General features: G+C 44.7%; 1 long non-coding RNA gene across 1 annotated transcript in view; it reads left to right on the plus strand.

Annotated features, from left to right (window-relative positions):
• Positions 1-11,445: 11,445 nt before the first annotated feature.
• LOC115073191 overlaps positions 11,446-25,188 on the plus strand; it is an 85,419-nt gene continuing 71,676 nt past the window's right edge. Inside the window, exon 1 of the long non-coding RNA XR_003851945.1 lies at positions 11,446-11,827. This is a non-coding gene — a long non-coding RNA (uncharacterized LOC115073191). The remainder of the gene's footprint in view (positions 11,828-25,188) is intronic.

The raw sequence follows: 25,188 nt of genomic DNA on the forward strand, positions 1-25,188 counted from the left end.
ATTAGCTGGATAAGTCTTATCCCGCTAACCTACTTAGATGGATTTTTTTGAATATTTACCCTTAGAATATTAATTTGATTGAAAATGTTTTGCGGGTTTCAGCTAGTGTATATTATTAGCACTACCTGTTATTATTGCTTAGAAATATGAGAAAGTTCAAGATGAAGCTATATCGGAGGAATGTTCTTTGTCTTCTTGAAGCAAAGAAGGACCAGGACTAAAGTGTGAAAGGGAGTTTTGTGAGTCTGATTTGCCTATCTCAGGATCCCGACTGTCACCACGTTGACTGGCTTTATAGCCTGGTGGTTAGGGCGCAGAGCTGTGAGACTTGATTTCCCTGCTCCTGCTTCCGCCACGAGTGGATCCCCACTAGAACTGAGCCCCAGTCCAGGCCCTGTGAAAGAACCGGGAGCTGGGGCGTACCTTTTTGCTACAGCGCCCCCTGTGTGGTTGCTGCAGTGGTTGGCTCCTGCCTGCTGACGAGCAGCGGGTGCTTGGGCTCAGTGCAGCTCGTTGGGTTTGGCTGAAGTAGGTAGATTCTTTTTTTCGTTTTGTTCCTCACACCCCTGGCTACCCAGAACAAGAAGTGAGAGTGCGCCTTTCTGGTCCGTAACCTGGTAAGTACGTGTGTCACAGCGTTTTGGATTGTTTTTGAACTTTATTCAGATTTTTATGGCTCCCCCAAGTCCTGCTCAGTGAGGAACATACTCCATGCTCTAGAAAAGGCTAGGAAGAAGGAAACCCAATTTTTTTTTTACAATTTACAGCTCATGCTTGGAAGCAATGTGGCAACACTGCCTTTTTGAGAAGCTTTTGGAGATTGTTTATGTCAATCGTCTTTTGGTTTTGTGCCTGCCCATCCTGCCCAGGAATGGGGAAAGAGAGAAGCTCGCTTTTCCCTGCTGTGCTGAGTTTCAGGGCTTTCAGTCTGAGAGATCCAGTGTAAGATCCAAGAAAAGGGCTTGGAAATGCAAGGATTTCATCGGGAACAAAGAGGAGAAGCTCGAGGCCTGAACAGGAGTTGAGAGGACTGGAGCTTCTGGAGATCAGCAGTGGAGCTCAGGAGTTTTCAGAAAACAGAGAACCAGTAAAGTTAGGAGACACCCCCCCCCCCCCCCCCCATTCCACCCCTGGTTGCCTCACTCCCCTTGCCCTGGGACCAGATACCAAGGGACGCTTGCACAGGTTAAGAGGTGTTGGGTTTTAAATTGAGCAAGGATGTACCAGTGAGGAAATGCGTCTGGTGCCAGTTTATAGCAACTCGGGAAGTCACAAAGTAAACTCTGGTGTGTCTGGAACACTCCCATCCTGAGTGGCCCATCTGGGTTCCTGGCATTTCCATCCACCAGACTGACATTCAGCGATGACACCTACAGAAGAGATTCTCACACTGTGCTTTGGGCCCTGGAGGTTTACCTTTCCCCACCATCACCACCACCCCTCCCTTTTTCTGAGGATCCCACCAGGATTGTGCAGGATTTTCTCTGGAACTTATCCCTGGGGCTGATTTTGATCCCCCCGCCCCCTCCCCCTTTCACCTTCATAGCACAGACTAGAAGAAGGACTAGGAATAAGGATGATCGGCCTGGTTGCCACTGCTCGCTGCCATGGGGGTCTGGATTATTATTGTTCAAAACTGTTAGGGGGCAATTTTGAGTGAACACGAATTGATGGACTGGGAAATATGGGGAGTATTTAAAAAGGGGTGATTTTTTTTTTTTTTTTTGTGAGAGGACGGGCAGCAGATTGAAAAAGAAACAGTGACATGGAGGAGCTAATTAAGGGCCTTGTTCTGGGCAGTTTGGGTTCCAGAATGTTTTAGGAATTGAGAACTATAAGTCCCCGCCCACAGTGGGGGCAAAGCTTGTCTCCTTGACAACTTGGACCCAGTCCTCTTTTTTGGATCTGATTGGATCTTCTCTGGGTTCCCATAAGGATTTCCAATTCGGGTAAAACTCGCTGAGACCAGAGTTCTTTCTTTATACCAGCACCAAGATGCTCTCAGAAATGGACTACAGATCCAGTTTCTAAAAAATGTCCTTTTTTTTCTCTGATTGCAAAATGAGTGAACCAAGATCCCACTAATGCACACCAACTGCCTTTCTTTTGTAAACCTACCCTGGTGGTGGACTCTCCCTTGCATTGAAGACTTTGAACAGGTTTTGGAAGCAAACACTGCCCTGAATCGAGGTCAGACGGAGCTAAGAGTCTTGGCAGCTTCTTGAGATGTACCGAATACTGTCTGGAAACAGTTTCCATGGCAACCAATTCCCATCGCAGGGAGCAGGTTCTTTTCGGAGCATAGCCTGGGAAGACGCTCTGTCTGTTACATTGGTGGAGGGTGCCCCCATGCTGGAGGCTGCATGGTCTGATGTGTGCCGTGTTACCTACACAGGCTGAGCTGGACCTGGTTTTTACCTTTGTTGGATGTATGAACCTGTAGTTCCTGCCTTTCCTAGGGAAATCAGAATGACTCTTGACTTCCCCATGCAAACATCCAGGGGAAAACCAGGACTGGATCAGCCTGTCCCAGGCAGCATGAAGCCATTTGATCTCTCTACAGCAGGGATGGCTAACTGTGGTCCTCCAGTGCTGCCAGCTGGTCCAGTTTTCAGGACTGTAATAATGAATATTCATGCAACTCCATCATTGCTCTCTGCTTCAATGGCAGGGAGGAAAGAGGAAAAGGGGAAGTGGAAGTGGATTCAGACAGCAACCAACAAGGACCCTGACTTTTACGGTCTTGGGAAACAAATAAGCATGGAGGTAACTTGCTGCTGCGGCTGTTACTACCCGTAACCAATAAGCCTGATACTTTTGATGCAACTCAACATTGCTCTCTGCTTCAACGGCAAGAGAGAACGAGGAATTGGACTAAAGCAATAAACAAGGGCCCTGACTTTTACAGTCTGAGAAACTGATAAGTATAGGGGTGACCTGTACGGCATGGCAGATACTACCATAAGCTTGCTGGGCAGACTGGCTGGACCGTTTGGTCTTTTCCTGCCGTCATTTCTATGTTTCTATGAGATCCACTAGACATTTGAAGCAGGCTAATTTACTATACATAGTTTGGCCATCCTGCAAACCAGGACCGATCTACAGCCTTCAACGACTTCATTTTCTTCTTCCTGGCCATGAATACAAGCAAGAATAGAATGATAGGTATTATTCGGAAAGGAATAGAAAACATACATGTAAATCTCATAATGCCTCTATATGGATCCATGGAGCAACTGCACTTCAAGTATCGTAGGCATTTCTGGTCACCCCATCTCAAAAAATCATATAAAGCAGAACCAGAAAAGTGCAGGGGAGGGCAACAAAAATAATAAAGGGGGTGGAATGGCTCCCTAACGAATAAAGGGTAAACAGGTTAGGGCTCTTCAGCTTGGAGAAGAGACAGCTCAGAGGGGAGATGAGAGAAGTTCATAAAATCATGAATGGGGTGGAATATGGGAACGGTTATCTATCCTTTCAAATAACACTAGAATTAGTACACACCCCATGAGGTCCATATTCGGCTACTTCCATGTCACCCAAATTAGCCATTAAACAAAAAGTCCAAAAAGCAGGCAACACGGTGTAAATCAGAAAACAAAATTAGTCAACTCAGAAACTTTTTGGATTTTTTCTTTCTGTCTGATAATTTTAGCTTTCTATATGAGTCGTGAAATCATATATGAAAAAGGCAACGCTTGTGAAGAACAGTGAAAGAGTTATCATCATATAGCAGGCATAAATATTGAAACTCTGTGCCTATGTTTTAATGATCTGTCTAGATGTTCACACCATTTTTTTTTTTATTTCTCACATGGACATAAAATAATTTATCTTCACAAAGTGTCTTCCATAGTTATTATGGAATTAGCCACTGACAGAGACAGCATGCAGGGCTCAATGGACCATTGGTGTGATCCAGCATGGCACGTCTTATGTTCAAAACAAATGCTCAAACTATAATTCTCCATGGGAATCAGTTCCATGGGGAGGGATGTGTAGATGGCTGTCAGAAGATGTTCTCAGAAGTGATGTCTCCTTATAACAAGAGTTCTTATATGTGGAATACCCTGGCCTTAATTTCCAGAGATGCTCTGGATAGCTTACAAAGTATGTCTGGCACTTTAAATTTGGTTCAGTTGGTCGCTATCCAAATAGTCTTAGAGAAATAATGCCCCACTCACCCTTGACACTTCTGTCCTGTCCATCTTCAGGCAGTGGGTTAGGCTGAGTTCCATTCATTTCTAAACTGAAGCATTGGGGGTGCCCCCTAGAACTCTTTTTTCTCAAATTGCTGTAATCACCATTCTCCTGAAAGATGCAGTCACATGCTTGGGCTTCAGATTACATTCCAAACTGACCTTGCATACTCAAGCTTCAAATATTGTTCGTATTTCATTTTATTTATTTATTTTTAGATTCCTTTGCCAACTTTGAAATATACTGGATAAGAACGACTCACAGGCCATTGTGAATTCCACCATCTCCTGTCATCTTCATTATTGTAATGTATTATTTTTAGAATGCACTGCAGATCTTTTAAAACCTATCCAACTAGTCCAAAATACTGCAGCAAAAATCCTGTTTAAAGCAAGAAATTCGATTATGTGACACCGCTCTTGACAGACCTCCCCTGGCTGCCTATTATCTACAGGTTCAAATTCAAGATCATAACCCTGGTATTTAATTGTTTCCATAAAGGCTATCCCTTATAATCTAGCCGATCTTCTGACGCCCTGCTCACCTGCCCGCTCATTGCACTGCCTCGCTGCAAGAGTTGTCGGCTGTGCCTCCAACCCTCCGTCGTCATCTTGGAGGAAACACGCCAATCTCCATTCAATTATAATGCACCTTTATTACGGAACGCTCCACCATTGGATGCGAGGAAGGAAAATAATTATCTAAAGTTTAGGAAACAAGTGAAGGCTTGACTATTTGTGAAAGCTTTTGATGGCCAGTCAGCTGAGTCATCATCCGGTTAGGGCCTTTGTGATTCTGAATGACAAATAGTCATGCAGAAATGTTCTGGTTGTTAGTGAAACTTACATGGTACTGTCAGCATGTTATTAGCCTTTTATTCTCATCGTTTGTCCTCAGAACATTTTACTCCTCTTTTGGTTTTGACACCCTGCTGGAATTTGATCTTAAATTAGGTTTTACTTTGATGTGTTTAATGTTCTGTTGCTAGATTTTAGAGGTCATTTGTTGTTCTTAATGGATTATTATTACTGCTAAGTTATTTATTGTGGTGATTAATAACAATTCTGTTATCATTATCATCTTTTCTTCTTTAGCCTTAACGTTACTAAACTAATAGTTTAGTTAAAATGGCTAATTATATTGAAGAGTTTTTGGCATGTGTGTGTGTGTGTGTGTGCGCGTGCGTGTACGTGTGTGTCTTTTATACTTTCATACTCTTATATGAAAACCGCTTTGATATGTTGAGATGATTTTGCAGCGAATAAAGAACAAATAAACTAAACCATCAAGTGAAGTAATGGTACCTCGCAGTCTCTGATTTATCGCTTGTTCGATATCTAACTTTGCAGAATAAATGGGGGCAGAAGGTGAGATAGGCTGCCGAGGTCCTGCAGACATCAATCAGCACTTAACGTCTGGGAATCCCAACGGGGCAGGCTGTCGAGTGGCATTTCATGCAAGAAAGGCTTCTGAGTGCCACCGTGTCATTCCTGTGCCCACCTGCCACACATTCAGGGCAGCAGGCGAGTAATAAAGAGAGGAAGCCCGGGTGCTCGCTCACACAGCAGAGCGGAAAGTTCAGGAAGCCGTAAGCTCTAACAATAGCAACAAGTTCCTAGAATCTCACTGCAAAGGTTAACATAACATACCATCATGACACACAACAACTCCTCACTGTGACATCCCCGGCAGGTAGAGCCACCATGGGCACTAAGGCAAGTTTCTCAGCCAATTATGCAGGCAAAAAAGCGATCTGGCCACATAAAATCGCCCATGCAAAAAAGATAAACTGCCTTCCCTCAAGGCAGCTGAATTAAGTGCGGTGCTCCACAGCCCACGTACTTTCACCCGCATTAAGAGGAGGGGTTCCCGGGGAGGGGGTATGTTTTGGTTGGGGAGGAGCGTAACCCACACAGGCTGCACCTTCGGATCTAAAGGTGTTACTTGCCACGAAATAAACCAAAGCACCCGCCGAGAAAGAAGGTGCAAATTGTCGCAGGTGCTCGCTGTCGGCGACAAGCTCCGCGGTGAAAGGGCGCACGTGCTTCATTTGCTTTGAAACGCGGGGCAAAATGCGGACTTTGACCCAGACGGTTCGAAGATTGTTCCCATGGGTAAAGAGGCACTGCGTTTCCTGCTCCCTGTGCACTCTGCATTCTGCAGGAATCTCTTCCAGCATAAGAACGTGAATGTTTCTTGAGCGCGCTATCAGCTTTTCTGGATACACAACCACACGCTACACACACACATAAACAGCACACATGTTTTCTCATTATTCTAGATGCTTTCCCTCCTTGGAGGGTACAGAGTAGACGTAACCGTTCTGCCCTTTCCCAGTCGCTGTGCCTCCTCGCAGACAGCACCAGAGAACTCATAGCAATAGAGGAAACAGAAAAGGTGTGTAACAAGAGCTTCAAACAAAGCAATTACACAGCTTGATTCTCACTTTCCATTTTCCTGAAATGGTCCCCTCATTGGCTCCAGTTCTTCTCCTCTCTATTTTATATTATTTTTCTCTAGCTGTGAAATAATCCATCATTAGCCCTTCCAGCAAAAACCCGCTATAATCATCTTGTCAGCAGTAAAATTTGGCCAAATACCAGGGAAACATTGTCGGTGGCACCAATTACAGCCACAATGGTGTCCAATGTCCAACGCTGCCTGGCTGTGTGGTTCTCCTTGCAGTAGACCCGAATTTAAGCATCGGTAACATAGGCAATTGTTTCCAGCACCAAATATTCATAGGCACCGGAGCACCACTGCCTCTTCATTCGGGCCTGCTGCCATGGTACTGATTGTCCCATAAAGCAGCAGCACTGGGTCCACAGCAGCACTTCCAGCAAGAAAATTCAACATGGGGCCCGTAAGCCCTCACGTGCTTATAGACCCTGCAATGTCCCTCCCCTCGCATGGGTTTCCATGTAAACAGGAAGCCCATGAGCGAAGGAGAGCCCAGGGTGCTGCAGACCTTCTGGTGCATGAGGTCTTGCAGGCCCCACGCTGAAGAGTTGCTGTTAAGGGCCAGAATTGCTCTACAGAACAAGCAGCGGAAGTAGGGGGGGGGGGAGGGGCGCACCGGAAGAAGACAGGATCTAGGCAGGGGTGATAAGAGGGAAGGGGGGTAGGTTTGGTTGTAAAACCATCCAATTACTTCTGAGCCGAGAGGAGGAAACAAGCCCCTCAGCATTGCTTATTGGCGCCCCAATTTTAAATCCGACCCCGAGAAGCAGCAGTCCTGCATACTGGCTTACAACCCTGAACTCTCAGGTGAATGCACCAGCAAAGGGGGTGCTCTCCTATGAGGAACGACTAAAGAGGTTAGGACTGTTCAGCTTGGAGAAGAGACGGCTGAGGGGGGATATGATAGAGGTCTTTAAGATCATGAGAGGCCTTGAACGGGTAGATGTGAATTGGTTATTTACTCTTTCGGATAATAGAAAGACTAGGGGGCATTCCATGAAGTTAGCGTGTGGCACATTTAAAACTAATCGGAGAAAGTTCTTTTTCACTCAACGCACAATTGAACTCTGGAATTTGTTGCCAGAGGATGTGGTTAGTGCAGTTAGTGTAGCTGTGTTTAAAAAAGGATTGGATAAGTTCTTGGAGGAGAAGTCCATTACCTGCTATTAATTAAATTGACTTAGAGAATAGCCACTGCTATTACTAGCAACAGTAACATGGAATAGACTTAGTTTTTGGGTACTTGCCAGGTTCTTATGGCCTGGATTGGCCACTGTTGGAAATAGGACGCTGGGCTTGATGGACCCTTGGTCTGACCCAGTATGGCATGTTCTTATGTTCTTAAGATATGGTGCCGGTGGAGGTAGATCTTTCCTGTGTTTCGTTTGTGGTGGAGATGGTCGCTACAATGAAAGAGGTTTTGCAATAGTTCTCCTGTCACTTACACATGAGTTTAGATGCTGGCTTAGCCATGGTAGCAGGCAAAGTGGCTCAGCTTGCATCAACAGTATACAAAACTAAATCGTGCCTAGATGACATAGATGAGAGGGTAGGTGAAACTGCAAACGGTGTATAATGTGGGCACCGTAGGTTCCAGCCCAGCATGGCACTGCTTGCCTACTACCCCCATACCCCTTAATCCCCCCCAACACGTTACAAAGTATGTAATGAGCCATTCTTTGTGGAAGAATTCTGGCTGCAGTTTTATTTATAATCCAAAGTGTAATTTCATCTCATGCATCCTAGCTTACTATCTAAGGTTCGGCTTACAATAATGTACATTCAGTGTCAATTAATGGTCAACCTAGATCACCACTTGCAGCCAGCAGGCCTACCCGGCTGCCATCGACCTGCTAGACCAGGGGTCAGGAACCTTTTTGGCTGAGAGAGCCATAAACGCCACATATTTTAAAATGTAATTCCATGAGAGCCATACAATATGTTTAAAACTAAATACAAGTAAATGTGTGCATTTTATGTAAGATCCCACTTTTAATGTACAATAAGTCTCTGAAAATATTACACCAGGCCTTAAGACACCAATACATCTCCTATTAGGAAAACGGACCAAGTCAGGCTGCTATAGAGTCCTACACAGAAACAACACGCCAGCAGAAAACCTCACCTGAATCACGTGCTGTCCCTCACCTAACATAGAATAAAGAGACCAAAACGCATAACAAGAAGCATGCAGAAAAAACTGAATTGGAAACTGCAACAAGCCAGAGTCTCTGTATGCAGTGTAACAAAGGAAAAAAGAAACATCACCCATCCTTATAAAACAAATCAAGAAATATAAAATCATCAGCAGTAAAACTGTACTAACAAAAAGAACATATTTCGAAACAGCTGATGAGAGGAATATCCAATAATTAAAACTCATATAAAACATTTCCAGATACCAACAAAATATTTCAAAATAGCAGACACAAAGATCCAGTAATGAAAAATAATAAGGATACAAAAATTTTTTTGCTCTGCATACCTGGGAACGTTTGATATCCAGGTGTCCTGAGATTGTTCTGAATTAGCAGGAGGTGGGGTGGTTTGCTTGGAACTTTCTCCTCTCTCAGTCACATACCAGCGCTCTCTCTCACACTGGCTCTCAATGACACACCTATACACACATGCTCTCAGTACTCACATATACACATGTTTTTTCTCACTCACTTATATAGGCTCTTAATTACACATTTACACACATGCTGTCTATCTTTTCACGCTTACACACACACACAGGCTTTCAATCACATAAATACATGCTGTCTTTTTCTCTCACACACAGACTCTCATTCACATGCTTACAAACATGTCCTCTCTTTCTCTCATTTACACACAGGCTCTCAATCACATACTCACATGCTCCCTCACCTAAATCAGCTCTCAATCACACACAGACACACATGGTCTCTCTCTCTCATTTAAACACAGGCTCTCAATCACATACTCACATGCTCCATCACCTAAACCAGCTGTCAATCAGACACAGACACACATGATCTCTCTCTTACTTATACACACAGGATCTTAATCATACATACACATGATTTCTCTCACACACAAAGGATCTCAATCATACACACATACTCTTTCACACAAACAGGTTTTCAATCACAAACTTACACATACAGGTTCCCAATGGTAAACTTACATTCATGCTCTCTCTCTCACAGGCAGGCTCTCAATCACAGACATACTCTCTTTCACATACACAGGCTCTCAATCATTCACATACATGCAATCTCACTCACACACACAGGATCTCAAACACACACGCTTGCTCGCTCATTCACTCTCTCTCTCCCCCACCCCCACCCCAGGAACTCGCGGCAGCAGCAGCCTCCTCCCAACACTAACCTCCTTCATTTTCAGCCCTCGCGGAGGCGGAGTCCCATCGGCCGCGGTTGAAACTCTTCATTTTCCTCCAAGCCGCGCTGCAGTCTTCTTCCCACAAGCGTGGCCTCTTCTTCTCGCGCAGGCACCCGATGCTCACCACTTCCTCTTCCGGGCCGCGGGAAGAAGAGAGCACGCCGGTGCCGCTCAGCACCGGCGTGCTCTCTTCTTCCCGCGGCCCGGAAGAGGAAGTGGTGAGCATCGGGTGCCTGCGCGGGAAGACTCCCGCGCAGGCACCCGATGACTCCAGCGCTGGCACCCGGCTGACTCCAGTCGTGCCGCTGCCGGCGTGCTCTCTCCTCCTCCTCCCCCCCCCCCCGCGGCCCGGAAGAGGAAGTGGAGAGCATCGGGTGCCTACGCGGGAAGAAGAGACCACACTAGCGTGGTCTCTTCTTCCGCGCAGGCACCCGATGCCCACCACTTCCTCTTCCGGGCCGCGGGGGGGGGGGAGGAGGAGAAGAGAGCACGCCGGTGCCGCTGACTCCAGCTGTCCCGCCGCGTTCCGCCCGGGCTGACAGCATTTTAAGCCCGGGCGGCGGAGGACCGGGGAGCAGCTGGGTCAGCGGGGAACCGCGAAGTGTGGCGACACTTGTCTGCGAGCCAGATGCAGCCCTCAAAAGAGCCATATCTGGCTCGCGAGCCATGGGTTCCCGACCCCTGTGCTAGACCAACCCAGTTGAGGCGGGGAGTGCTTATAGACCAGACCAACCCGGTTATGCCTGTTCGTGACTGTTTAAAGGCTTTTATGCCCGCAGTCTGCCAGACTGACCCAGCTGCTTTTCTGCTTGTGTTCTCACAGCTTGCTAGGCTGACCCGGCAGTGCTCTTAATCGAATCGGCTTAAATTAAACCTTCTTCCTCTGGCCTAATTCAGGGAGGCCTTAGAGTAGGTTAAGGTCGCGCTACATCTGTCCGGCCTTGCTAATGTCTTGCCGAACCTTTGATCTGCATCATTTCCCACCACAAGATAGCACCGCAATCCCCTCTTGAACCATCTCCCCCACCCGTGAACTGCAGCTGAATTCTGGTGTGTAAAGCTGCCTGCGCGGTGTCCCTGACATGGGGCCGTGTCTCTGTGGCTGCTGCTGGAGGGCCCAGCCTAGTCAGGAGCTCTTGCTGCCCTGTCCAGCAAGGACTGACGAGTCCCTGGCAGATTGTGGCCGCTGCGGCGTCATCTCACTGGGCAGGGGTGGATTGGCCTAACGGGGCTTCGGGCATGGCCCGGTGGGCCGGTCATCCCAATCACGTGGTAGGTGTTGGTTGCCGTGGCCACATGCCTAGTACGGAATCGCGGCGACCAAGAGCAGCCACGTGACATTCCTCAGAGAGCGGGAGCCTCCCCCCAGGCCCTCCGCTTAGCGTCGCTTTTGCATTTTCCCCGCGACAGTAGCCGCGCGCGGTTCCGTGAACCTACTCACTACACGTGTCCCGATCCCCATCATCGCCGCGGCCGCGGGAAACACTCCCGCCGCCTCCATTCGCACCTGCCCCGCTTCTGTTTTTTGCCGGCGGGAGGCAGCCAGCACACTTCCTGCCGCTGCCTCACCGCGGGCTGAATGCCTGCCTCCCAGCTTTCCTCTGCGGCAGACTCCTTTCATTCTCATGCCGCAGTAGCAACAACAGCAAAATAAAAAATATATATATATAAAAAAAACCCCTATGTCAGGGCTTAAGAGACCTTGGGCCTTCCCACATCAAAGGGCCACCCCCTCCCTCAAAATTCCACTCAGACTCTCCTCTCTTGGGCCCTGCCTGGATTTTTTCTGATCACCAATGTAAGTAAAAATGTTTGTTTTACTTATTCACTGAGGGGGAGAAAAGCGAACATAAGTGAGCATGACAATGTATGAGGCAGCGAGAGTGTGTATGTCAGCATGTGTGAACGTTAGAATGTGTCAGTTAGAATGTGTCAGTGAGCATGTGTGCAAGGGAGTGAATGAAAGCATGTGTGAGTGTGCATATGTCTGAGCATGTGTATGAGCGTGACTGGACGGATGAATTAGTGAGAGTTTGTGTGCCAGTGAACATGTGTGAGTGTGATAGTTCGAGTGTGTCAGTGAGCATGTGTGTGAGGGAGAGTGAATGAGTCAGCATGTGTGTGAAAGCATGCATAAGGGCATGAGTGAGAGCATGTGTGTCAGGAAGCATGTGTGTCAGAGCAAGCAAACACATCAGTGAGAGAGGGAGACTGTGTGTGTGCATGAGTGAGCATATGAGTGTGTGTGACATGTGTGCTAAGGGACATCGAATTCATGACCATCTCAAGGTGACTGGAATTAACAGTTCCCAGGTTTGGAGAATGGGGGATTTGTTTCTATCCTTATTAGTTTTAATTATTGGATATTATTTGATGTCTGCTTTTTTTGAATATTCTATTCAGCTGTTTTGAAATATATATTTTTAGTATGATTTTCCTATTGTGATTGATGTTTTATAATTCTTGATTTTATTGTTTGGTGTTTTATGAGGAATGATGGTATTTTCTGTCTTTGCATTGCATACAGTCTGACATGATTTCCAGTACATTTTTTGGCTGCACATTTCTGTTTATATTTTATGGTCCCTTTATTCTGTATTTGGCGAGGATCTGTCCTCTTCCTTCCTCTGCAGGCTGGGAGAATTTGGGTGGAAGCAAGCCTAATCCTCCCCCCTACCTGACTGTCCCCTGCTAGGCTGGGCCGGCCACATGACCACATTATGGCCTCATGGCCGAGCCCAGTGAGGCTCCTATAGTGGACTGTGTTGGGCTGACGAAGCCTCTGAGCTTCTACAGTGCCTGCGATTCTGGGATAATTGGCAGCATTTTCTTCCTGTCTTCTCTTCTCTCGTTCTGGGTCTGGACCTGCTGCGGTGTCCTTGTACAAGTGCCCAAGGAGCGGAGTCGGGAGCCAGGAGTAGCGCTTGCAGGATCCCTTTTCCAGGTGGTGCCCCTCGCTGCGGCGGTCTGAGGGAAGGAGGCGACCGCCGTATGGCATGTTGTGCTGCGGAGCACTAATGATGTCTTGTGGCTGCCTGAGAGAACCCCTCTGGGGTTCAGTTGTTTGAGCAAAGCTTTACCACCTGTCACGAAAAGAACACATAACTCCTATATTACAATACCTGCTCCGGCTCCCCATAACCCATCGCATCACATACAAAATTCTGTCCACTATCCACAATTTACTCTACAACCCCAATTCAGTATGGCTCTGCTCCTTGTTGCGAATATATAAACCGTCAAGACAACTCCGATCTAGGGACAAATGTTTGCTAGAAATTCCATCAGTCAGAACTGTAAGTTTAGCGTTAATACGGAAAAGGACCTTCTCTGTAGCAGGTCCGACATTGTGGAACACTCTTCCTGAACAAATCCGGTTGATATCAAATCATAAAGAGTTTTAAAAAAATGTTTAAAACGTATCTGTTTAATGACACTTATAGAACATAATAATTGCAGATACACTACTTGATCATAATACTGAGGCCAAATTTCTTTGTATGTATTTTATTTTATTGTATTACTTCTGTTTTTAAATTATGTTTGTGTATTTGTAAACGGCCTAGACGGACATATAAATGCCTTATTGTGCGGTATATAAAAACTTAAAAATAAATAAATTCTCCCCCCTCCCCTTGCCTCGTTTCATGTAGCTACATTTTTCCTGGGTACAATTTTATTCAGGTAACATTTGGCTGGTCGGCGGGGCAGGAAATTTAAATCTTGGGATTTGTCTGAATAACTTAAGAATTCCTTGGACAAACCCTTTTCGTTGTCAGCCTTGCTACTACAGAGCATGCAGCCTGCCAGAGAGACCCGGCTGCCAGTCGGTTCGGTCATCTCAGCCCATCCAGCAATCCAGACACGGGGCTGCCTGTGCAACCACTGAGACTCCTAAAGTCTCGCATTAACTTCTTTGCCATTCACTCTGGCAGCCCCAGCGCTCTCTTGAATCAGGCAAGTATGTGGCTCCATGACCGCTTAGACGCGTGTCACGAGATCGTGGTTTCTGCTTTCCCCGCTTTTATGAACCCAGGGTCCTAGAATTTTGTACGAGGAGTTCATTTTGAAGCCTGGACACCCGTGGGAGGAGCTCTATTAAAAATACAGAAGCGCTTCAGACTCTCCTGCCTGCGTAATCTCGTGTGTTAATGTGCCATTACGAAACCCCAAAGTGCTGTAATCTCTGAAACAGGTCCTTGGATCACAGGTTTTACCTCAGTTTCGGCTCTCTGCATTTTTCTTTTCCTGCTGCATGTCCTTTTCAATTATGCAAACGTCTTTCTGTGCCCAGAACGAAGCGTAGTCAGTGTAATATACCCTAAAGTCGTCAGCGGAGGTTTCCTCCCCCCACCCCCTCCACAAAAACATATTAAATTGTGCCAGTGTTAACCCTGGAAGAAACTTGCCCGGCTGAAATTGTTTTTGACAGATTCTTAAATGTTCACCAGTTGTTCCAAGCAAAGAAAACGATTCATCTTAATACACCGCCTTGATAATTAGGTTAACAGTCTTGCGAGGTGCTCGCTTACAATGAATGCCATGGGTTGTTTTTTGTTTTTTTTTTTTGCTTTTTTCCAAGAAATTGTGTCGTGATTTCAGGAGCTATATTTTGTGTGGAATAGGCACTGTTCTGCTTATCGGTGCAGTACTTTTCTGTTGGTCTGCTTCTCTGTGACTCAAGAGAGGAGGCAAAACACTTTGAGGTTGTTATTTATCGCCATTTAGCCGGAGAAGGTCAGTGGTGCCATTTCAATATTTGGCTGTGTTCAGCGGCCACCGTTTAGTTGTCTGTTTATCCAGTAAATAGTTATCTGGCTAAATTGGTGGGGAGGGAGGGAGGTAATCTGGGCCCACAGCTACTTATCCAGCTAACTTATAAGGGCCTTATACATCAAGGTATTTCCCCATAGACACCGAATGGGAGGAAAGCCTTAGTGATTCAGGCATTTAGCTGGATAATTGCCAATAGTCAGCCATAGCTGGCTAAATCAGCCTGATAAATTAGAGCTGCCATTCAGCAGGTCTAACATTAACAGGATAAAGTTATCCAGCTAAGCATTAGACAGCTGGATATATTCAGCAGAGGTAAAAGAATATGTGAGATAGTACTGTGCCTGTGACAGCTGAGCATGGTTGGGAATGGTTTACCTTGGACAGACAGTGCTGCGCCTGTGATAGCTGAGAATGGTTGGGAATTGGAGTGACAGGACTGTGCCTGTGATTGCTGAGCATAGTTGGGAATGGTTTACGTTGGAGTGACAGGACTGTGCCTGTGATAGTTGGGAATTGGAGTGACAGGACTGTGCCTGTGGTTGCTGAGCATAATTGGGAATGGTTTACGTTGGAGTGACAGGACTGTGCCTGTGATAGTTGGGAATTGGAGTGACAGGACTGTGCCTGTGGTTGCTGAGCATAGTTGGGAATGGTTTACGTTGGAGTGACAGGACTGTGCCTGTGATAGTTGGGAATTGGAGTGACAGGACTGTGCCTGTGGTTGCTGAGCATAATTGGGAATGATTTACGTTGGAGTGACAGGATTGTGCCTGTGGTTGCTGAGCATAATTGGGAATGGTTTACGTTGGAGTGACAGGACTGTGCCTGTGGTTGCTGAGCATAGTTGGGAATGGTTTACGTTGGAGTGACAGGCCTGTGCCTTTGATTGCTGAGCATAGTTGGGAATAGTTTACGTTGGAGTGACAGGACTGTGCCTGTGGTTGCTGAGCATAGTTGGGAATGGTTTACCTTGGACAGACAGTGCTGCGCCTGTGATAGCTGAGAATGGTTGGGAATTGGAGTGACAGGATTGTGCCTGTGGCTGCTGAGAATAGTTGGGAATGGTTTACGTTGGAGTGACAGGACTGTGCCTGTGGCTGCTGAGAATAGTTGGGAATGGTTTACGACACGTTAGAGTTTCAGGACTGTGCCTGTAGTTGCTGAGAATAGTTGGGAATGGTTTACGTTGGAGTGACAGGACTGTGTCTGTGGTTGCTGAGAATAGTTGGGAATGGTTTACGTTGGAGTGATAGGACTGTAGCTATGGTTGCTGATTATGGCATGAGACAGTTGGACAGTGATTCCATGCCATGTTATTATATTATTTATATTGTAAAGGTGTCACCAGTGCACCTTACTAAAGGCATCAGACTCCTTGCACCCTCTGAAGGTCAGAGTAAGAATGTACACTGTCTTCAAACACTCCCGCATGAGAGGGCAGTAGGAGCAGGGAGTGTGTTTCATAAAACTCATGAGTCCACTTTGGCTCATGTTCTTTCCTCCAGTCTTTCATCTTTGGGAAAGTGGCTGAGGCTCAAGGTTGTATGTGTGTGTGAGAGAGAGATGGAAGAAGCATGTCTGTGTGTGAGAGAGGTACAGAGAAAGTGTGTGTGTGTGTGTCTCTCACACACACATGCTCCCTCTGTCTCTCACCAAGCATGTATGTGTGTGCATGAGAGAGAGGGAGCATAGTGTGTGTGTGTGCGTGTGTCTCACACACACACATGCTCCCCCTGTCTCTCACCAAGCATGTATGTGTGTGCATGAGAGAGAGGGAGCATAGTGTGTGTGTGTGTGTGTGTGTGTGCGCATGTGCTCCCAGTCTACAACAATCTTAGGATGACAGATATGGAGAGCGAGAGATTTTTAAAATCCTTATTAGTTTTAATTATTGGGTGTTATTTGATGTGTCTGTTGTTTTGAAATATTTTAGCGATGTTTAGCAAATTTTAAAATTATACAGGGTGGCCCATGGAAAAGTAGCCCGCCTCCAATACCAGTGCTACTTTTCCATGGAGGCAACAAAATGGGGATTAGAAGCCAAGATGTCCAAAATTCAATCCTTTATTGGAGACTTAAAACCTTAAAAACGCCCGACTCAGGCCGAGTTTCGCCCTCTGTCAAAGGGGCTGCATCAGGGGCTCAGTTGTATCAGATAAAATTCATATTAGCACAGATGGAGTGTGAAAAAACATCACATGGTCTCTTTGCAGAAATGTCATTGAACATATGACCAATGAATTGTAATCAATTGTTGTTCATTAGTGGATATACAGACTGCATACCATTCATTTGTTAAGAGAAAATCACGTATCTTCACTATGCCTATTGAGTATTTTCAATAGGCATAGTGAAGATATGCCTCTGTTTAGAAAGCATCAGAAAGAGCTCTTTTTAAAAAAATCTTTTTAAAATGATTATATTCCACCTTTCAGCCACTTTAAAGCAGATTATGTTCAGGTACTGTGGGGATTTCCCTGTCCCCAGGTGGCTCACAGTCTATTTTTGTAGCTGACACAATGGAGGGTTAAGTAATTTGCCCAAGGTCACAAGGACTGGGCCCTATGTCAGTACCTGAGAAAATGGAAGGTGAAGCATTTGCCTACGGTTACAAGGAGCAGCAGTGGGATTTGAACCCCTGGTTTCCTTCCTGCTGCTCTAACCACTCGGCTGCCCCTCATCTGCATCTGTTCAGGCCGGTTTCTAGTTCAGCTACTGGACTACAGAGATTTGCATACTATAAGGCAGGTAACAGTAAAGGGAAAACTCAGGGAGCATCCCTCTCCAAAAAGTGGGTCTTGCTAGGGAGTGAATGGTGAAGAAACCCCTGGACTCTGATTTCCAGGGTCTGTATTGCCTTTTTTATTTTCTGTATGGATTATACCAGACACAAGTGTACAGTTTCCCAAATAATTCATTTGCATCAAGTGATCCAATAAAGGATTTCTTTTTTTATACAATCCCAAACCTGGTGTGCTTTGTCATTTTCTTCTAAATTGGGAGGTTGCTAGAATTTATTTACTTAAATTGATTTGTTGAATAGCTTCAAAACATTCCTAAATGCTGGATATAATAAATACAATAAATACAACGTTTAAAATAAAAACACAAATGAAAATAACAAAATATAAATAAGCTAGATTTTTAAAAGTCATACATAATCTAGATACCATAAGATGAAATAAATCATATGAGAAATACACCCTGAGTTTAACATCTGCACCTCCCATTAAAAGCAACACTTAAAAAAAACAGTTTTTACACTTTTTCCTAAATCAAAAGCTAATCAGCAGTCTTCTTCATTTCTTTGCCCAGGGCCTTGCATAAGACAGGTGACAGGCTGAGGGGGGATATGATAGAGGTCTTTAAGATCATGAGAGGTCTTGAACGAGTAGATGTGACTCGGTTATTTTCACTTTCGAATAATAGAAGGACTAGGGGGCATTCCATGAAGTTAGCAAGTAGCACATTTAAGACTAATCGGAGAAAATTCTTTTTCACTCAACGCACAATAAAGCTCTGGAATTTGTTGCCAGAGGATGTGGTTAGTGCAGTTAGTGTAGCTGGGTTCAAAAAAGGTTTGGATAAGTTCTTGGAGGAGAAGTCCATTAATGGCTATTAATCAAGTTTACTTAGGGAATAGCCACTGCTATTAATTGCATCAGTAGCATGGGATCTTCTTAGTGTTTGGGTAATTACCAGGTTCTTGTGGCCTGGTTTTGGCCTCTGTTGGAAACAGAATGCTGGGCTTGATGGACCCTTGGTCTGACCCAGCAGGGCAATTTCTTATGTTCTTATGTTCTTAGGCATAGCCCACTTTTCTGTACAGACAAGACCTCCTAAGCCAAAGGGACCTTGAAAGACTTTTCCTTTTCCCCCTAGTCAGGGAGGAAGCTCAGGAACATGGTTCACAGTCTGGCTACAGGACTCCCAAGCGAGCCTTTGTATCAAGGTAACCAGCGGAACAGGGGTTTCAATATGATGAGGAGCTCATGGCATTCTTTAAACCAAGCTATAGTTGGCTGTGGTGCAGACCAGTGGTATTTAGTAGATTCTGAAAGGGCAGTAGGTGCACGGAGCGGCCTCCCAGGGAAGGTGGGGGCAGAAACATTATTCAAGAAAGCCTGGAATAAGCACAAAGGATCCTTCATTATGGAGAAGTAAGAGATAAAGCCAGAGAGCAGGCAAGGCCTAGTTCCCCTAAGGTGTGCGTACGAGTGGCTGCACAGCATTTTTTTCAGTGGCCGTATGTGCCACAAGTCTGTCCGTGCAGGCCCTGGGAAGAGGGCTGCAGGAGCCCATCCCACAGCTGCCAACTCCAGCATCTGTGCCAGCACTGCTAGCAGGCCGGCACTTCCTGCCTTCTGATCTCGTGCTGGCCTGTGAGATTGGAACCTCTTAATAGTGCTGGCCCAGATGCTATGGAGTGGTTGGCAGCCACAGGATGGGCTCCCACTGTTCACCGTAACCGAGAGAGATGGATGCTGGAGGGAAAAGGAAGTCAGGGGACAAATGCTGGGGTGAGAAGAAGCAAGAGATAAATATTGGGGAGGAGAAATGCTGGGGAAAGGGGTTAAAAAGCAGGTGGTGGATTCTGAGGAAGACAAATGTTAGATTTGCTGGAGGCAGTGGGTCAGAAATAGAGAGGGGGGGGGGAGGGGGGGGGAGAGGTAGTAAAAGGCTTGGCTGTTTCCTTGAAGGCAGCTTTTAGTTTTGATTATATATGCGCGAGTCATGGTGCTCAGATTTTATTTATCTGACCTAGGGGGTTCAGTGTTAGTCTAATTCAGGATAGTTGCATATGGTTTATATTTTTATTTTGTTTTGGATTTTATGTTTGTGGTATTGCTTTTAATTATGTATTATTTATTGGGTTTAGCATTCTTTTATATTTGGTTTTAGTTTTATGCATAGACAGCCCTACTGGGTTTCTACTAAAGGAACACACCAATTAATTAAGTGGGTAAAGAAAAAAGTCGGGTTATAACTGCCCCATGTGGGAGAATTTAATGCTGGAGTCCTGACCTATAAAAACCCAAGGCATAGGTGTGGATTCCGAATTGCCTTTACCATGCTTGCTCCTGGCTTTTAGTTTGGTTTTTGGAAGAGGACCTTTGGGGGTGCTTGAAAAGAAACTTGGGGTATGGACTATAAGAAAAGGAGCCTATCTCTCATTTTACGGATTCCATCTTTTCACCCATTTGTTTTTGGCAAAGAAGTTTATCCTCCTTTCTTTTCCTCCTTCAGGGTTATCTTTGGAAACTGGTTTTATTCTTATTTTTCTTATGAGTTCCTTTTGGATCCAGGAACTCAAAGAAGTTCATCTTATTTATTTAAAAAATGTATATACCACATCTAAAATTCTAAGTGGTTTACAAAAGATACCATCAGAAAACACAAATCAGGACAACAAATACATAAAATGAAATATTGTTAAAAACAGATACATAAAATGTAAACATTGTTAAAAATTGTACTATACATGCTATCCATTACCTATTCCTCCTCTCTCAATAATGATTATTAAAGACATTATCTTGAACACATTGTCATAGGATGATTTCATATCATTTGAATTATTTCATAAAATGTACTTTAGCATCTTCAGGCTTAAGCTGTCACATACTGTGTACATTAAGCAGGATTCGTGATTCGATCAGCCATATATTTCCCAAGTTGAAGCTTGGTTAAAAAGCAGGGTTTTTACCATTTTCTTGAATTTTAGAATGGAGCTTTCCATTTTAGCCTCAGTAGCTAGGGAGTTCCATAATAGTGGGCCCTGAACACAAGAGAGGTGTTTGCATGATTCGTCCAGTCTGCAAAGCTTAAAGGAAGGAACAGAAAGCAAATGTCGAGTCGCTGAGCGTAGATTCTAAGTTGGCTGATACAATTTCAGTGGCTAATTAAAAGGTTAAGATACTAAATCGTTCAGACCTTTAAAAACCATTAAAAGAACTTTGAACTTTATTCTCCAGATTATAGGGAGCCAATGATATTGGATTAAGAAAGGGGAAATGTGTTGCCTCATAGGTGTCCCTGACACAACTACAGCAGCAGAATTTTGTACATACTGGACAGCACACAAGGTCGTTTGAGGCAAACCTAGATAAAGAACATTGAAATAGTCTAGGTTGGACATAACTAACGTATATAGAATCATAGAAATGACGGCAGAAGAAGACCAAACGGCCCATCCAGACTGCCCAGCAAGCTTTTGCACTTTTTTTCTTTCACATACTTATCTGTTTCTCTTGGCTCTTAGTAACCTTTTTTTTTAATTCTATTTCCCTTCCACCCCCGCCATTAATGTAGAGAGCAGTGTTGGACCTGCATCTAAGTGAAATAGCTTAATTTAGTTAGGGGTATTAACCACCGCAATAAGCAAGCTACATCCATGCTTATCTGTTTATTCAGACTATGTAATTCAGTCCTTGTTGATTGTTGCCTGAATATAGATCCACCTTTCTTCATTCCCCCTGTCATTGAACCAGAGAGCCATGCTGGCTATGCATTGAAAGTGAAATATCAGACTTGCTCCCCTGCCGTTGAAGCAGAGGTCTATGCTGGATATGCGTGAATTGTCAAAATTTCCTCCCCTGCCGTTGAAGCAGAGGGCTATGCTGGATATTTGTGAACTGACAAAATTTCCTCCCCTGCCGTTGAAGCAGAGGGCTATGCTGGATATGTGTGAATTGTCAAAAATTTCCTCCCCTGCCGTTGATATATACATTCTTAAAAGAGTGTAGGAGTTTCTCATCTGAAGAGACTCAATAACCCTTTAGAGGCTACTGAAGGAATGAATTCTTATTCATTCCAGGGAGGAGATGTGGATCTTATTCTTTAGAAGAACAGTGGCACCATTCTTGTATGTACCACTATTCTATCACTTGGATAGTGAATGGATGAGATTGGACTGGGAAGTAAGAAGTACATTCTGTTCATCTGGAGAAAGGTATTCCATATGGGACTTTATGGTGTTTTATATTAACAGATTTATTTATTTATCTGATGTGTTTATTACTCACTCTCCCACAGTTCAGGGCGGGGCACATAAATACATCCATAAAAGTGTACATCAAAACCAAACATGCTTAAAAGACATCCTTAAATCTGAGAGAGAATGTCTAAACCACATTTACAATTGGCCAAGAATCAGGAATGAAAGAAAAGATGCATTAAGTATTAAACAGTCACAGATTTATTGAAGAGGCAAACATGTAAATGGATTGACTTGCATAAAGAGTTGTAAATAGTCATTTTCACTATTCCACCGTCAATTGTCAGTGAAGTTGGAAACCACAATCAGCTTCCAGGATGATTATTACTGCAGTATGCAAAAACTGTCCTGACATCTCTCAGGGCCTTGGAGAGAAATCTCTCCCCCCTGACAGGGAATCAGAGTGGGGCATTAGCAAGTGTCAGGGAAATTGAATATCTTAAGCTCTTGAAACTGAGAGTAGCTCATGGACGCCTCAGCGAGGCCCTCAGCCCAGGGATTACATATGTAGGTATTTATTTATTTATATCAGAAACCAAGTGAACACAAGCTCACAAGGAAAAGAATGAGAGAAGACAGGCCAACTCTGCAGCTTTCACCTGCCTCACTTGTGGTCTCCATTGCCATCCATCCACCTATCATTTGTTTAAGTTTTGTACACCAGTTTGGGTGACCTATTTACGACTGGAAAAGCGGTGTAGAAATATTTTTAAATAAATAAATTATATAGAAATGGAGGAATAGGAGGAGAAGGAAACAGGAGACAACGAAAAGGAATGCAAAGGTAAGAGAGAAAAAAATGGAGTGGAGGGATAGGTGAAGCTAAAAGATGTGAAAAAAACGATGGAAGTGTGAGAAGAAAAGAGATGGAAGCTAGGAGAAAGATGGAGAGAATGAGGGAGAAAGAAAGAGTTGAGGTCCCTGGTGGCAGAAACTACTCATGGTGGGTGGAGCGTAGTGGGATATAAATGGCTTGGGAAGGGGGGCAAAGGTTATGTGTGCACAACAGTAGTGCAAACCTGTACACGCCCCAGGGAAAATTAGAGAGGACATTGCAGTACTGCAGCAGGAAGGGGCAAATTTGGTCTTTATCTGCCGTCACCATTTCTATTTCCAAAGTTGAAGTTGTTGTAAAGGGCCTTGGTTCATAACCATGTTTAATCGTTCCTCAGTACTGCTGCAGTTCGATTTCTCAAAAACTGCATGGGGCTTTTGCAAGCTCTAGACAGGGGTACGATCGAGTGTAATAAGCACATGATTCCATATGAAACATTTTTTTAATAACAAGATTTGATGCTGACTCATAGCTGCCGCCTCTTCCATAAGTATCCTCTGTTTTGAAATATGTGCTTAATAAAAACCTGCAATGCATATTCTCCCAGAGGAGATGCGCTCGAAATGGAAGATTAAAAAAAATTGCTAATATTGAACATAATAAATGTTGCATATAGTGGAGCATTAATAAAAACACTATGTATTCTCTCTGGGGAAATGTGATGAGTATAGATGAAGTTACTTTGCAGCGAAAGGGGATTTCTCAAGAAAAGCCTTTAAAGAGGGGATTTCTACGGCGGTTCATGACAATGGATAAAAATGCGATTGGGGGGGCCAGCCTGGTGACTCACTGGCAGTGCTGCAGCACTGCCATGAGGAAGGATCCCAGCCTCTTCCCCAAGTCGGGGTTTCCTCACCCCGGGTCGGCTAGGGCTAGGGGTACTGTAAAGGAGGGGTGGAGAGGGAGTCCTGCTCATTGCTTAAGGGCGAGGCTTAGTGGTGGGACTCAGGGCCCATGACTGCAGGGCTCCGGAAGGAGCCTTGGTGCATGGTTGCCGGCCCAGCAGCGTTGCTGCAATGGCCAGACTGGATATGCTGGAGGGAAGGATATAAAATAGGGGGAAAGTGAAGGCTCAGGGCACCAGATCCCAGCCCTGGTGCAACTCAACTGGAAGTACAAAGGAGCAGGAGGAAACCTTCAGGTCATTGACAATGATTCTTTTTCTAAACAAGAACTGAAGATTGAAAAGTATTTAGGAGCTGTATGTTATAGAAAATTCTGTTTCTGTGGGGGCTTTTTCTTTATACCACATTGCACAGGCTTGCTAAATAATCATAAAAATATCTGAGCATCTATAAAAATAAACTTCAGGTGTAAATTATATTTAATGTTCTTTATTTATAGATGGATGATGCTTCAGGTGTTTGCGTGGTTGCTGATTCCAAAAACAACAAGAAAAATTAATTCAATTACGGGAAAGGCAGTTTTCAAATGATCTTGCCCAGGTAGCTTAAGCGGTTACTCAGGTAAAATCCTTGGTTGAAAATTACTCTCCCCGTCTGCAGGTATTTTTACCCACTCTGAAAAGGCCAAGAGGAGGTCGGAGCCAGCAGACAATGCATAGGGATTCCACTTTGAAACCCCTGCGTGTGATCTGTGGTTCATATTTTGCACCTTGTGTGTGGGCCAGCCCCAAATTTTCAAAGGGAATCTTCATGGGGAGTTTCCCTTTGAAAATTCACTTGCAGGCGCATGGATATAAAGCATCTTGTGAGCATCTTATGAGCCTTTACGCTAGTTATGGGGTTGAAAAGCTACTCCCTTGAGAACCTCCGGTTATGCTCTGAACTGAACATCCACCCATGGTGGAGCTCCCGCCGGACTTTAAACGCTAAGCAGAAGCACATTATGTCGCTTTCCAAGGAGTCTCGGGCCAACGTTCTATCCTGGTCCTGTGGGCCGAAAGGAGAGCCAAAATACGGAAAGCTTAAAGCTAAGGTCCCTGAACAGGGCGTCATGGTGTCTCCTCCATCAGAAGACGAGGTTGACGACGCAGTGATAGAAGCAGCAGGAAGCAGCGAACAAGTTTCTAATCTATTACAAGCCTTTACAGCAAAAATCACTAAGCGACTCGATTCCCACCTGTTACAATGGGCTGGGAGAGAAGTTTATATCCTGAGAGGGAAAAAGATTAATGACACCTGCTATATGAAAACCAGATCCTCTGTGAAAGCGGGGATCAGACAGCTTCAGTGATTTTTTTTTTTTATAAGCTGTGTCTGGCTAGCTAATATGGGACTTAAGGGCCAATTTGCTTAAACTGCTTGCCTATATTATTTATCAGGTTAAGCAGTAACAGAATCCCACTGCACAAAGTTGTGCTAATAAGGAAATTAGAATGCCACACTTCACATTCAGTGAAGGGAACAAATTAAATGCTGGAAAGGATTAATACTCAGAGTTTAAAACTCAGATCTGTGAGTGTGAAAAGAGATACAAGTTCAGTGGTGTGCTATTATACTTGTACTGCGGCGAAGAGGATAACTCTATATTCTAACCCCAGGATATATATATATATATATATATATATATATATATATATATATATATA

The sequence above is a fragment of the Rhinatrema bivittatum genome, chromosome 11 (assembly GCF_901001135.1).
Source record: "Rhinatrema bivittatum chromosome 11, aRhiBiv1.1, whole genome shotgun sequence".
Classification (NCBI taxonomy): Eukaryota; Metazoa; Chordata; class Amphibia; order Gymnophiona; family Rhinatrematidae; genus Rhinatrema; species Rhinatrema bivittatum.